This window comes from Canis lupus, chromosome 14 (assembly GCF_003254725.2).
Source record: "Canis lupus dingo isolate Sandy chromosome 14, ASM325472v2, whole genome shotgun sequence".
NCBI lineage: Eukaryota > Metazoa > Chordata > Mammalia > Carnivora > Canidae > Canis > Canis lupus.
The window spans coordinates 11,314,025-11,327,892 of NC_064256.1; the positions used below are offsets into that span (position 1 = coordinate 11,314,025).

At 38.0% G+C, this 13,868-nt stretch overlaps 1 long non-coding RNA gene and 1 pseudogene across 1 annotated transcript; one reads left to right on the forward strand and one right to left on the reverse strand.

Annotated features, from left to right (window-relative positions):
* Nucleotides 1-9,664, reverse strand: part of LOC112675023 (60S ribosomal protein L31-like) — a 106,018-nt pseudogene extending 96,354 nt beyond the window's left edge.
* Nucleotides 2,058-4,474, forward strand: LOC125752453 (uncharacterized). Its single transcript, XR_007401976.1, has 2 exons — nt 2,058-2,250; nt 3,601-4,474. It is a non-coding gene; the product is annotated as an uncharacterized LOC125752453 (long non-coding RNA).
* Nucleotides 9,665-13,868: the final 4,204 nt, after the last annotated feature.

A 13,868-nucleotide genomic window follows, 5' to 3' on the forward strand; every position in this document is an offset into this window, starting at 1 on the left:
GCCCGATATGGGACTGGATCCAAGGACCCCCAGCTGGCAACCTGAGCCAAAGGCAGAGCTCAACCACTGAGCAACTCAGGTGCCCCGAGAATGCAATTCTCGCACAAGATGCAGCTCTATTTTACAAGGACTTCTTGAAAACGTTTTGGTTTTTACATTACAGGAGCTACCCCACCTGCAGATTTTTCTGCTATTGTAACTATTCTATCAGCACAGAGGCCATTAGATGCCACTTTGGTAGTCTGTTAAAAATTGATCTTGAAATTTAGTATTTTTTCTCCTATTGTGTCCATTATATATAACATATATATATATATATATATCACATTATATTGTGTCATATTAATTATATTATGCATATTACTTGTTTTAAAAGTAGCAGTCCTCCTTATATTCAACCCCCAGAATATGGAATAACAATTAAGCCAAGTGAAGCAATCTATAGCTTTCGGTTGGATGTCACCAGAACTCTGAAAATGTTCCATAATTTCTGTCCTCAAGTGACTTGACGTCTATATTAATTAGGATTTTGTGTAACTGATTGTGACCAAAAAACATACTAATAGTGCTTCCAACAAGACAGAAACTTACTTTTTTCAGTACAAAAGAATTCATTAATAGGTAGCCCAAGGCTAGTAAGGTGGCTCCGCAAACCCAGCCGAGATATTGCTGCACCATTCCTCAGTTGAGCAGAATTGCTGTCAGAGCTCCAGCAGCCACATTCATGTTTCAGGCAGTAAGATGGAAGAAAAAAGGCAAAAAAGGGCAGAGGTGCTCCTAGAATCTGCCATGTAAAATTTCTGCTTACATGACCCCATCTAATACAAAGAAGGTCAAAAAATGTAGTCTTTATATGGAGGTCTGTGGCCAGCAAAGAGCCAGATTCTCTCTCTTAGGAAAAAGGAGGGAAGAGATACTGGAGAAGACAATTTGCCATCACTGCCACGTATGCATGCTTAGGTGCTTCTCTGAACTATATTTATGAGACAATAGTAATAGTTGTTCAATGAGAGCTCATATAAATACCTGCTGCAATGTCACTAGCATATACTTTAATGAGATTTTCTTCATTGGTGTGTTCCATTCCCTCACCTATCAAATGGTAACTCTATGCTAAAAATACATTTTCATTGTCAGGTCTCAATTTATTTCCCTGAATTTCATCTTTGAAAGAAACAGAGAGCCTTGCTTATATGCTTACAGTGCAGTGTTTCAAGATGATATTATAGCTTCACAGGGATAACAGAAATATTTTATGAAATTTCACTGCATAAAATACATTGAAGATTTCAGTAACTTTTTTTTTTTTTTGCTATTAAAGCTGAATTCAAGTACAAATAAATGTCATTATATTTTTACATCTCCAAGCAATTTGACGTGAACTTCTGCACACTGCCTGCGGTACATAGGGTAGCCATAGGAGCGGAAGGTGGGCATCGGCTGGAGGTGCCCATGAGCTTTGCCTGACATTTTAATAAATTCAGCTGCATATGTGCTCTACTGGGCACTTGCTCAAGTTGCAAATTTAGCTCAGCAGCTATGTGAAGGCTTATTTTTTAAGGATTCTAATACAATACAGCCTTTATAATTGTGTTGGCAGGAAAAGCATTCTTTTTAGTCAGATATGCCCCCAAACTAGTTAGCCTAACAGTACAAACTAATGCACAGGTGCTTTCCAAGGTGTGGAAATTGTTACATAACCTATTTTAGAAAGTGTCAATTTTTATAGGTGTTTCTTAATTGTTTAAAAATAGATTTTTTTAAATAATTAAATCTGACATGTATAAACCTCGAATGTATCTTAAGATTCTAGGAGTGCAGTGTAAATAAATGAATGCCATAGTTATAGAAAATAAGAACTATATAACCTATCAAGGTTGCCCTTTTGCTTTTTTTCTTTTCTTGCAATCTCATTTATCCACACAACCCTGAACAGCACTATAACCCTCATTTTAGCTCTTTCTTCCTCCCTTCTTTTCTTTTTCTTTTTCTTCTAGCAACTGAGCAATCTAGAACTCAGAGATGTAAAATAATGTTCCTAGCATCACACAGTGCAGGTGAGAACCCAGCAAAGGAAGGCAGAGACGCCTGCTTCTCTGCCACCTGGTATCATGCCTCCTCAATTATCTTAGCACTCTGCACACATGCAGTCCTAAGTTTGCCTGTGACAGACATTTATGACTTGCAATGGAAAGCTCGGCTCACAGTTTCACACTTCGCAGAGAAACAATCACGCAGAGCAGTCACCAGGTAAAAAGAGAAGCTCCTTGTTAGTTGAGCACTCTCTGCCACACCCCACTCCAGATGAGTGGACTAGGGGAAAAACAACAGAGATCAATGACATGAAGTCTCTCGCATGCCTGTGGTGTGATTTTTAAAAGACAAACTAAATGTGTTTTGTTGTTGTCATGTCGCTGATCTGGATGTTGTCTCTGGGGCTCTGGGCAGCAAGCTGCTACACCAGCTCATCAGTCCAGCCCCATTATACTGAACATTATACTGAACGTCGAAGGTAAAAGATGGCTTGGAATGAAGTGTTCTCAGGGAACAACAGACTGAAAGAAATTTTGTTGACGTTCAGGAAACACAAGGGTGACCGTATAACCTGGGAGTGAAAAAAAATGCTAGCTCTCTTGAAGGCTGAACTACTTTGCGTTTTCTCTTGCTGTCCTGCTCTGCTGACATTTCAAGTTGATGACCCTTGTCTTCAGTGCATCTGGTTTCCTCTAGGATAGTCTAGTTCACTTTCCTCCTTCCTTCTTTAAGAGCAGGTGTCTTGTGCATAAATAAAACCAGACGAGAGGTATTTATTAAACCTAATAACACTAAAGTGTGATTGGCTTAATATTTTCTGGCCTTCAGAAAGATTCTTATTTCTAAAAGGAAATATATTGAAAAAGAAAAAGGAAAACAATTGATGTTTACTAAACAACGACTATGTACTACACATTATCTTCCACAAACTCTTACAGCAACCTATTTGGAGGTGCCATTAGCCCCACTAGTCCAGAAAATCAAAATTCAAAGAGATTAAATTTTTATCACACATATAGTTAGTACCTATTAGTTGAATGTAAATAAGCAAGTAAGTCTATGCTTTTGACCGTATACCGTGGCAATTCAGTCTGTCATTAAGATGGATTGCTTTAGAAAAACAATGGTAGCTAAGGGAGATGTGATCCACAACATTCTAAACTGCTACTTACCTCTGGCAAAAAAAATAAATGGTATCCCTGTGATGTCCAATGAGATAGCCACTACCACATGTGGCTATCTAAAAGTAAATGTAAATTAATCACAATTAAATAAAATGGAAACCTAGCCCATCAGTTGCTCTAGGCACATTTCAGATGCTCCTTAGCCACCTAGCCACAAGTATTCTTGGTTACTGCCTTGACCGGTACAGATACAGAGCATATCCATCATCACAGAAAGGTCATTGGATGCACCTCCTCTAAGCTCCTGAGGACAGGGTGAGATGAAGTAATATATGTTCTTATTCCCAATTTTTAAAGATCTGTAACAATACCAAAATAAAAATAAGTTGCGTGTTTGTGTGTGTGTGTGTGTGTGTCTGTCTGATGTTTTCTCTCTTAAAAGGAAAGAAGGGTTTAACACCAAGGGAAGAAAGGAAAGGAGGAACAAGAAGAGTCTTTCAAATGATAATGAGGGCAATTACCACAGACTGTTTTAGATGGAGGGGTGATGCAAGACATAATTTGAGCTTGCAAGGAAATAAGTTATTGCAAAAGTAAACAAACTGTACAAAGAAGGGTTTAAGAGATAAACTCCAGGGACTTCCACTTCTGGCCAAGATGGAGTAACAAGGAACCAATTCACCCTCCTGAAACAACCAACTAACAAACAAAAACAGAAAAATATATGAAATCACTATTTTCAAGACAGTAGATATCAGAAAACAAAAGTCAATGATCTCTGAAAGATGGAAAGCAGACAAAGTAAACCCTACAATTGCTCCAGGTCACAGCTTAAAAGAGATTCAAGGTCACGGGTCAAGAAAAGGGAACCCAGGCAGAGCCTCACAGAGTAACTACCCTGAGTTTAAGAGACAGAGCTGAACATCCTGTAAGACCAAAGTAAATAGACTCTGTAAGGCAGAGAAAGCTGCTCAGAGAGAGAAATCTGCAGATCTGCAGAGTCCACCTCAAGAATTCAGCAGAGTCCACATCAGCACATGCTTATAAGGAAACTTCTCGAAAGTAGGTTATGCCTTTCCCTGGACAGCTGATATGGTGACTGATGTGAACGAAGCAGGCAGGCATCCAAAGGAGCAGCTGTTTTCTCCTAACCTGGTGCAACTCTGATGGGCAGTATTCACTGCAGAGCTCCCTGCCAGCTTGGCTGTAGCACACTGTTGGGACCATTACAAATGTTTACTTCCTCTCTGCTCAATCCTGCCTCCACCCCCTTCCTTTCACAAGTATTGATCCCTAATAAACATATGCACATCAAACCTTGTCATCTCAGCCTATGCCTCCAGAGATTGCAGCCTGCGACAGGTGATGATTCCAGATGACAGCAAGTTTAAATCTGGTCTTTGGTGTAATTTATTGGAAAGAATTAACTTTGAAAAAAAAAAGGTTGTGTGTATGACTGTGTGGGGTGGACATACAGTCTGATTATGTTATGTTTGAAATGCCTATTAAATATCTGAATAGGGGTGTAAAGATACTTAGCTATGTGATTCTGGACCTCAAGGGAGAAATCAAAGCCAGAGATAAAAATATGAATATCGCCAGCATGCAGACAGAATTTAAAGCCATGGAACTCCATGGAAAGAGTCTCCCAAACTGCTTGAAAACACACTAGAGATCCCACAGGCATTATAACATATTTGATTTTTTTAAAAAACTGAGTTGCTGGTTTTATGAATTTTGAGAAAAACTGGGAGATTCATAGTTCTTGTTCATTTTCAAGGCAAATTTTTTGAAAAGTCCTAAAATAAAAAGTACTATTAGCTTTGTTTCACTTGGAATTCTCTCTGTCTGTCTCACTGTCTCTTTCTCTGTGTCTCTATCTCTCCATAGATACATTTTTTTTTTCCATAGGAACTTTTTGGGAAGAAATCCATTAAAACTTTTTCTCCTAAATCAATGTGAAATTTCTATCTAGACTGATTAGGAAGCAGAAAGCAAGCTAAGGACAAAGCACAAACCGACACCTTACAACCCACCCCACCCCTACTGGCATGTGAGAGACATGACTGGCTGCCCTAAATCTAAGGGAAATGAAAAACAAATGGTTAACATATAGAGATTACAGTCCAGAAAGACATGAGTCTCCCTAAGTTTACAAATGTCTTAGTGATTTACAAGAAAAAAAAGCATTCTTCTCAATAACTTCCAGAAGGAAACTCTCAACTGTCTTAATGCTTTACCAGAGGTAAAAAAAAAACCTTAACTTGGCAATTGCAAGGCCTCCAATATCTTGTAGGTCCTCTTTAGCATGCAAAAATTCTTTTGAAAACCTCCCTTTTTCCTTACTACCAACTCCCACATATATAATCAGCCACCCCTCACAACCCTAGTGCAGCAGCTATTCCTGCCCTTGGGTCCTGTCCTTGTGTTTTAATAAAACCACCATTTTGCACCAAAGATATCTCAAAAATTCTTTCTTGGCTGTCACCTCTGGACCTCACCGCACCAAACCTCACCTATATTCCAAAACTATATCATAGACTAAAAGTCTAACCTAGAATTTTCATTTTGATTCAGATAACATAAACAATTAGAAGACCACATTTTAAAATTCTACATTTGCCTATATCTATATAGACTATGCCTCATGGTCTATACTTTTTCAAAACTAAAACTCTATAATTTCTCAACTTTGACATTTACTGATTTGTTTTTTGTTTTGTTTTTTTTCTCCTTCATCATAGCTGAGCTGGATCATATGTCTAAAAATGAAAGGGAGAACAAGCCAAAGGGACATATTGCAATATAATGGACAGTGTACTGTTTTATCAGTCAAATACCCAAGTATCAGCTCTGCCTCTAACAGGTTAGATATTCCAGCCAAGTCACAAATATGGGCTTCAGGCTACTCAATGTAAAGAGTGGAAGGTGAGCAAATGAACTTTAAAGTTCCTTCTGCTCACTTTGGCAGCACATGTACTAAAAGCCTCCTTTTAAAGCTCTAAAATTAAATGAAATGAAATTAATGACAACAAGGAATAAAGAGAGAAAATTACACATCAAGTCTTTTTCTTAAAGAGCAGCAACCTCTAAACCTTGTTCTGCAGCACGTTGTGGTCATTTTATTAATACCTCTGAGTAGAGACTACAGGGTACACCAAGTTAGTGTCTTACTAGTTGTGAGCAGAATTTATTTTTTTATTTTTTAAGATTTTATTTATTTATTCATGAGAGACACAGAGAGAGAGAGGCAGAGACACAGGCAGAGGGAGAAGCAGGCTCCAGGCAGGGAACCATGCAGGGAACCGACCTGGGACTCGATATCAGGTCTCCAGGATCACACCCTGGGCCGAAGGCAGGCTCCAAACCGCTGAGCCACCCAGGGATCTGTGAGCATGACTTTAAAAAAAAAAAAAAAGATTACTGGCTAAAATGAAATTTGCAGACTGGTAGATTTACATTCTTTATATTACAATAAAGAGATAAGAGTTAACTATGATTATTTTCCATTTTAAGCTTATTGTTATCTGGAGCTCTGGAGACACCCATATTTGTTGCCGCTAAACATAATATCAAACTCATGGATTAATAAAATAATTTTCCTTAAGCTTCAACAGTTTTCATAAGAGGTCTTGTATTAACAACAAATATGGGGATCCCTGGGTGGCGCAGCGGTTTGGCGCCTGCCTTTGGCTCAGGGCGCGATCCTGGAGACCCGGGATCGAATCCACCTCGGGCTCCCGGTGCATGGAGCCTGCTTCTCCCTCTGCCTGTGTCTCTGCCTCTCTCTCTCTCTCTCTCTCTCTCTCTCTCTCTGTGACTATCATAAATAAATAAAAAATTAAAAAAAAAAAACAAATATGCTCTAATCCTTTCACAGAGGATTAATACTGGAGGAATGTGAAGAACAGACATATAGAAAATAAACGGATCATAGGATATCAACTTTGAATCAGGAAGCACCAAGAGCCATGAAAGGCTATGTATGGAAATTGAGATAATTTCTGAATAGAATTCATCAATTCCAAGGAAAGGTAACTCTAAAAGTGTAAAGCATCTGCCAAATACACACACACACACACACACACACACACATATATATATATATAATTTTTTTAACAAAGCAGGGTACTGGCACCGGGGTTTCCTCTATCACTTTTTTATTCTTCTATGATATATGGGCAGTCTCAAATGACATACCAACTATGATATATCAAGTGAAATACCAGAGACATGAGTGCAGATCTTGTCTATATCTTGTCTATGCAATACAGACATAAAAGTGAAAAATTCATCCCCACACTGCCAAGAAACAAACACAAAATTTCGAATGATGTTCCCTGATGTCAGGCCTATCGGGAGGCACAGGTGTTGTGCTTGTTTTGTTTTAAACTACAGTTTACATCCATTTGTCCAAACAACATTTACTCTGTAGCAAACCATGATATTCTGGCACCGTGCAGCCTCTAAGAGGAACAAATGGTTCAGAGAATAAAAATTAAGAGGAAAGCTCGTATATTCAGCAGAGAAAAATGCATGCTGGCCAGCAGGGGGAAACCCTAGGCAACCCTCATCTAAATGACTTCCAGCAGGCTTGTTCATTCTGGAAGAATTATAAATGGAGAACGTTTCCTAAACCCAAGGTCAGAGCTCCATTTGCTAACAGAAAATTAGAGAATTCTGGGAGACGCTCAAAGAGAAACTAACCTATCCTAGTTAGATGCGGAAAGCATTTCTAGTTAGGAGAGGGAAAGCATTCTCAAATCTGAGTGGATATAGATGCTAGTGGTAGACGCAACGGAAGGATGGCCATGATCCCAGAATGAGACAGGAAACATCTTTGGAGTATAAAGGGCTTAGGCCTCAGGCAGCAATTGAAGAAAGAGGGTATAAAATTAGCAACAGTCAGGGATGGGTTGGAAGAGCAGAAGCTTGCCAAAAAGAAGATGATCTTTGGAGGATACTTAACAGACTTAAAGGAAAAATTGAATATTTTGCATATCTTTTTCATAAGCCAGCTGTGCAAAATATCTCCTTAGCCAAGGTAAATAATGGAACTGAATTTAGCATTAGGAGTTTAGAAGAAAATATTTTAACTCTAAGTAATAGGATTTTTAAGAACGTATACTTGGATTTTCTATTTCTTTTCTCCAAAATGTGTAGGCAAAAAGATCTAATGTACAAAAGCTTTCTATTAAAGTCTTAGATTATAATACAAAATAATTTCCTGTGGAAAAAACCTACCTCTCCCACATTTAACCCAGCAGAAATCTTAATCACATTTCAAAATTGTCTATGACATTTATAGAAGCATAAAAAGGGAAATTTGGGGTTTTGCTGGAGCTAGAGGTAGCACAAAATCATTTATACTATATTATATCATGTCATATAATTATATTTTCATATCAATATTATATTACATTATATCATATTATATTCAGACATTCTCTGCTTCTATCTTGGTAGAGCCTGAGATGTATACTAGAGAAAATAGGAACTGGCAGATATTCTTCCATGTGAGCACCTGGAGTGGAGATGTGATTTAATAAGCTAGCATGTCAGAGAACTAAAGAATATATTTTGATAGAAGGAAGTGACCTTCAGGGTTTGGGAGAAGTTTTCGAATGGAAAAGTGTTTTTCACCAGAAACATAATAGTAAGTTAGAAAAGATCTATAAGGCCTGCCATTCATCTGTGCATGGGGAAAAAATAAAAAGCTAGGCAATAAATGTGTGAGCGCCTCTGCTGCATGGAAATGACTGTGTGTGCTCTGCTAAAAAAAGATGAAGGGGGCCCCTCAAGCACTGACAGGAGGGCAGAGGGCAGACAAACAACCAAATAAGAAGAGCTCTGGAGGCTGCATTCTGAAGGCACTGAAACCAAGCACACACATACACACACAGAGAAAATAGTGTCAAGAGTATTTCTTTCTATGTATATAGTAAACATAAACACATCATCTCATTTAGCTTTTAGAAGAAATCAGCTCAAGAGATTCTGATCTCTTTTGTACCAATGAAGAAACATTGTTTCAAAGAAGGCAAGTTATTTCTCCGAAGTCACACAATTTTAAAAGTTAGAGTACTGAGTATTTGTGGATTCAGAATGTAAGAATATCCAACCCTTCAAAAGCCCAAAGCTCTTTATACTAAGCCACATATAAATACACATATTAATGACATGAAATTTCTGCAATTACCTTTTTAGAAGGAATGTCTTTTCTGTTTCCGAAGTCTACAAGGAGGGATTTTTTCCTTGGCACCAGCACATTCCTTCGCTCACCCAGGCGGGTGACAGACTTTTGACTACAAAGCAGGCCTGCGTGTAGAAAGCTGACGTTGTCTCTGCTCAGCCAGATGGTCAGGACTGCTACATGAGGGCTCCCTTGTACAGCCTAGCCCATCACGGGCTGGGTACATCTGCCTGATTCTGGGTTTCAGTTAACAGGCCAAGGTGACTGCCGTGTGAAGCTGTCTCTGTAACTTTGACTCTTGCTATTAATAAGGGAGTCATCTTGGACATGGTTTTAACTCTTTGTCTTACTTCTCAACTTGTTGTTAATCCCAAAAGGAGGAGAGGGATGCCATTTATTGAAGACCCACTCAGAAACCCTAAGGTTTACAATAATGTTTCCATTCTAAGCATGAATGTCATTAAAATTTCAGATTCAAGTATTAGGTTCTGATTACGGTGGATTGAGTAATTTAGCCAAACTCAGAGTGAAAAAGTTCATTATCATACTTTCTTAAATCCCCTTAAAAGGCTGGAGGTGTTTAAAAAAAAAAAAAAAAAAAAGTGAAGCATTACCCTGAGGCTTAGGAAGAAGAGCCCAGAAATTTGGAGCTCCTTATCCCTTGTAGATTCCAAAAGAAATGTCAGAGGACAAGAGACTGAATTGTACCTTTTGAAGACCTTCTTAAGATAGAGGCATCAAAATTAGATTCAAAAGCTTTAAGAATCAAAGGGAAGGACCAAAACACGGTAACCTAGGAATAAGTGTAAATCAAAAGTAGTTGGGCCCTTGGACAGATTACACCTGAGAACTGAATCATAATTCTTTAAATGGAATTGACATGATTCTGCATTGCTATAATCACCATATACCTGAAAGTAGCAAACATAAATCTCTGGAGAGCAATAATCATATAATAGACCTTAGATTAGCTCTACAAACAACATCACAATAATAAGTCCTAGCACAATCAAAAACAGCACATCACAAATTGACAGAAAGACAAAAAAAGGAAAAATGAGCAAAATTACATATTAACAATTAACAAAAGAATATATATGAATGGCAGTTATGAAAATACACTGAAAATATCTAGTAAAGGGTGAAGTACAAAGTTCAAAAGAGACAACCCATTCATCAATTGTATTGTTGTAAATTTAAAAAGGTATCATTTCTCTTGTTGGCAGGGAAAATCAATAAACTAAAAAAGAACTGCAGGTAGAATGTTAAGTTATAAGAGCCTTCTTTAGAAAAGAATCTTTTAACATCTATTAAAATTTAAAGTATGCTTACTATTTAGGTCAGCCCATTCATGGGACTTTATCCAATAGGAGTAAAACTATCTGTCCATAAGGATATTTATTGGTGTACTATTCTTAGTGGCAAAAAAAAAATGGAAAAGAAAAGAAAAAAGATGCTAATTCCTATGGAACATATCTGAATGGCCAGCAGTCATGAAAATATACACAAAAAATCTCTAGTCAATGGAGTAATGTACCAATTTTCAAAAGCTATAAAAGTCATTTCCCAGAAGTCTCCTTCCAGTACATTAGGGATGGCCACAAGACAAATCTGCCCAAGATTTGAAAGCCAAAAGGGAAGCAGTGGTCATTACATTCTGAAAGTCTCCATAGGTGGCCAGATAACATTACGGCTTGCACATGGCATAGCTGATCTGCTGGCTCACCTTGCAGGCCTGGGGGAGCTACAGGATGCACACCTACTTCAACTCCATGGAATCTCCTCTTGAGCTTCTCTACTCCTGGTACAGGCACTTGTGCAATTCCATGGTAAAGGTCACTAGCTTTTTCTTCTAGGTCAAACACATAGTCACAGTTAAAGGCAGTAAAGAGCGGAAGTAAGTTCCAGTTTGACCTCCTAGAATTTTTTTTTTTTAAGATTTTATTTATTTATTCATGAGAGACACAGAGAGAGAGAGAGAGAGAGAGAGGCAGAGACACAGGCAGAGGGAGAAGCAGGCTCCACGCAAGGAGCCCGATGTGAGACTCGATCCGGAGACTCCAGGATCATCCCTGGGCTAAAGCACTGAGCCACTCGGGCTGCCGGACCTCCTAGATTCTAGTTGATCTTCACAACGTCCAGTTTTCCTTATTCTCCCTTGCTTATTTCCAGCTTTTCTTCCTCACCGCTTGCCCTTCTGACCTCCCTCACAGACACGCTTCTCTATGCAGATAACACCCTCTCTGTGGATTTCAGCAGCTTCCACAAATTCATCAGGTCTAACCACTATATAGATCTCATTTTGCATATCACTTACAGCCATTCTGCTTCCCTGATCAAACTCTAAATGATGAAACTCCCATAATAAGAAACTGGCAAAACCTAATAGAAACAGGTAAACACAATGATAGCAAAAATATATATAACATTAAGTCTATGCAAAATTATGTATATATAAATAAAGATTTTTAAAAATTATATACAGAAGTCAAATTATTTTCTTCCATAACCTTGTACATGTTTAATCATGTACACCTGTACCCAAGAACACTACTGGAAGGAATGAGGTGATGAAATTCCAGTATCTCTTTTCTCCCTTACTTTAACTCTCTTTTATCTGGATCCCTAAAGATTCAACTAATGGGGAGACATCCAGGTTTCGTGTGACCTTAATCATATAAATTTGGAGATGCTTTTTTAAGGAAAACAAGACAAAATTGGATCTTAGAATGAATATGTATGTTTTGGAGAGAAGATATAAAAATTATAAATTTAAAAAGCTGATAGCATAAATGCCATAAAATCTAGGAAAGTTACAAAATATTTTTATTAATTAACTCCCTTACGCACTTCTAGGTTGCATTTCAAGATACATGCTCTTTGATTACCTCCTAATGTACATCAATTTTGTAAAATCATTTTCAACTAAGAGAACAGGTAGGTAATTCAGTTTTTCCTCTAGCATGGTTGGTAGAAATGTATTATTTATTATTGATGATTTAGCTTCACAATCCGTGTCATGTAAATTTTTAAGATTGCTGTCAAATTTGGGGAATCTTCTATCAAGCTTCTTTTACACAGGAGACATAAAATTTTAAAGCCATGAAATATAAGCTGTAATATATTACAGCATATCAAGATTTGTTGCGCTGTGACTATTTTTAAGAACTCTGAGTTGACAGCACTCCTAACCTGCTTATTGTTGATGTTATGGAGGCTGTTGTTTCTTTGGGGGTGTAGAAGAATTTTTTGAAAGCCATTCCTTCACATGGGTAGCTAAAAAATACCAATATAGAATGGGGCTACAAACCATATAAATCTAATCCCGTTAAACTCAAGTGTATCATCAAGCCAGTGGTCACTCCAGTGCCACCCGCATAAGAAGTAGACTGAGTGGAGGTCAGAATTATTAATAGAGACTCTGGTATTGACTTGTTTAAGTATTTTGCTGTATAAATATTACCAGACATGAACACATTGCCAAGGCCCCTCTTTAAATGGCATGTGGACATGATAACTCTGAAGCCTAAGTTTTGTTAACTTCATGGAAAATCATGGTAATGATGTAGAAATCAGTTAAGGGCAGGCAGGGGTAGGCAGGGAAAGGCCCCATCCCAAGTAAAAACAGAAAAATAAACCTGGCTCCCTAGCTCCAAAATGTCAGGGACTATTCCCCCTTTAATGGCTACTAGTCTCACAAAAACCCCAAGTGTAGAGAAATATTATGGAGGAGATATTAACCAGGGAGAAGGGAACACCTTGTTTGTGCTTATGATGTTTACAAAGAAACATCTTGCTTGTTACAAGTCCATCTCGTTTGCTCTAACTAGAGACATGAAATTTATAAATCCACTCTGATATTGACAAGAAATTTTCCAAGTTCCCTGGTCAGTTCCCTATAAAAGACAGACCATAAAAGCCCTTAGTGGCAACCCTGTGGGGACCCCTCTCACTTTTGAGAGCTTTCTCTGGATCTCTGCTTAATAAATTTCTATCACTTTGCTCACTCTCTGTCATCTGCAAGATTCATTCTTCCACTCCATGAGACAAGAACCAAGCTCTCCCATATTAGTAAACCTCTGTCAAATAGCAATAAGATTTTGGCAAAATCTGAGATTCAACCCAAGTGGCCTAATTCCTAATCCATACTTTCCTCCTTATTCTTTTTTGGGGGGGCCTGGAAGAAAGCAAACAATTGCTTCAATACAAAAATCTTTCTTTCACCACCAGTCCCAAGTCACTGAAATCTTAGAGTGGCAATTCTGTTAATTCTCAGAAATCAATCTTAGAAGCAGCTCATGTTATAATAAAAATACCTACTGGATCAAAGTGGTGTTAGGACATTTGGATTGAATAACTTTGGTCAAGTCAACCTCTCTGACCCTAACCTCTCATCCACAAAGTGAAGATTTCAATAGATTAATCACTAAACTCCTTTTCTCAGCCTAAATTATAACCATGGGCATCTCTCCACAGAGAAAATTCCTACGGTTTCCTGCTTTACCTCCTTGGCACCA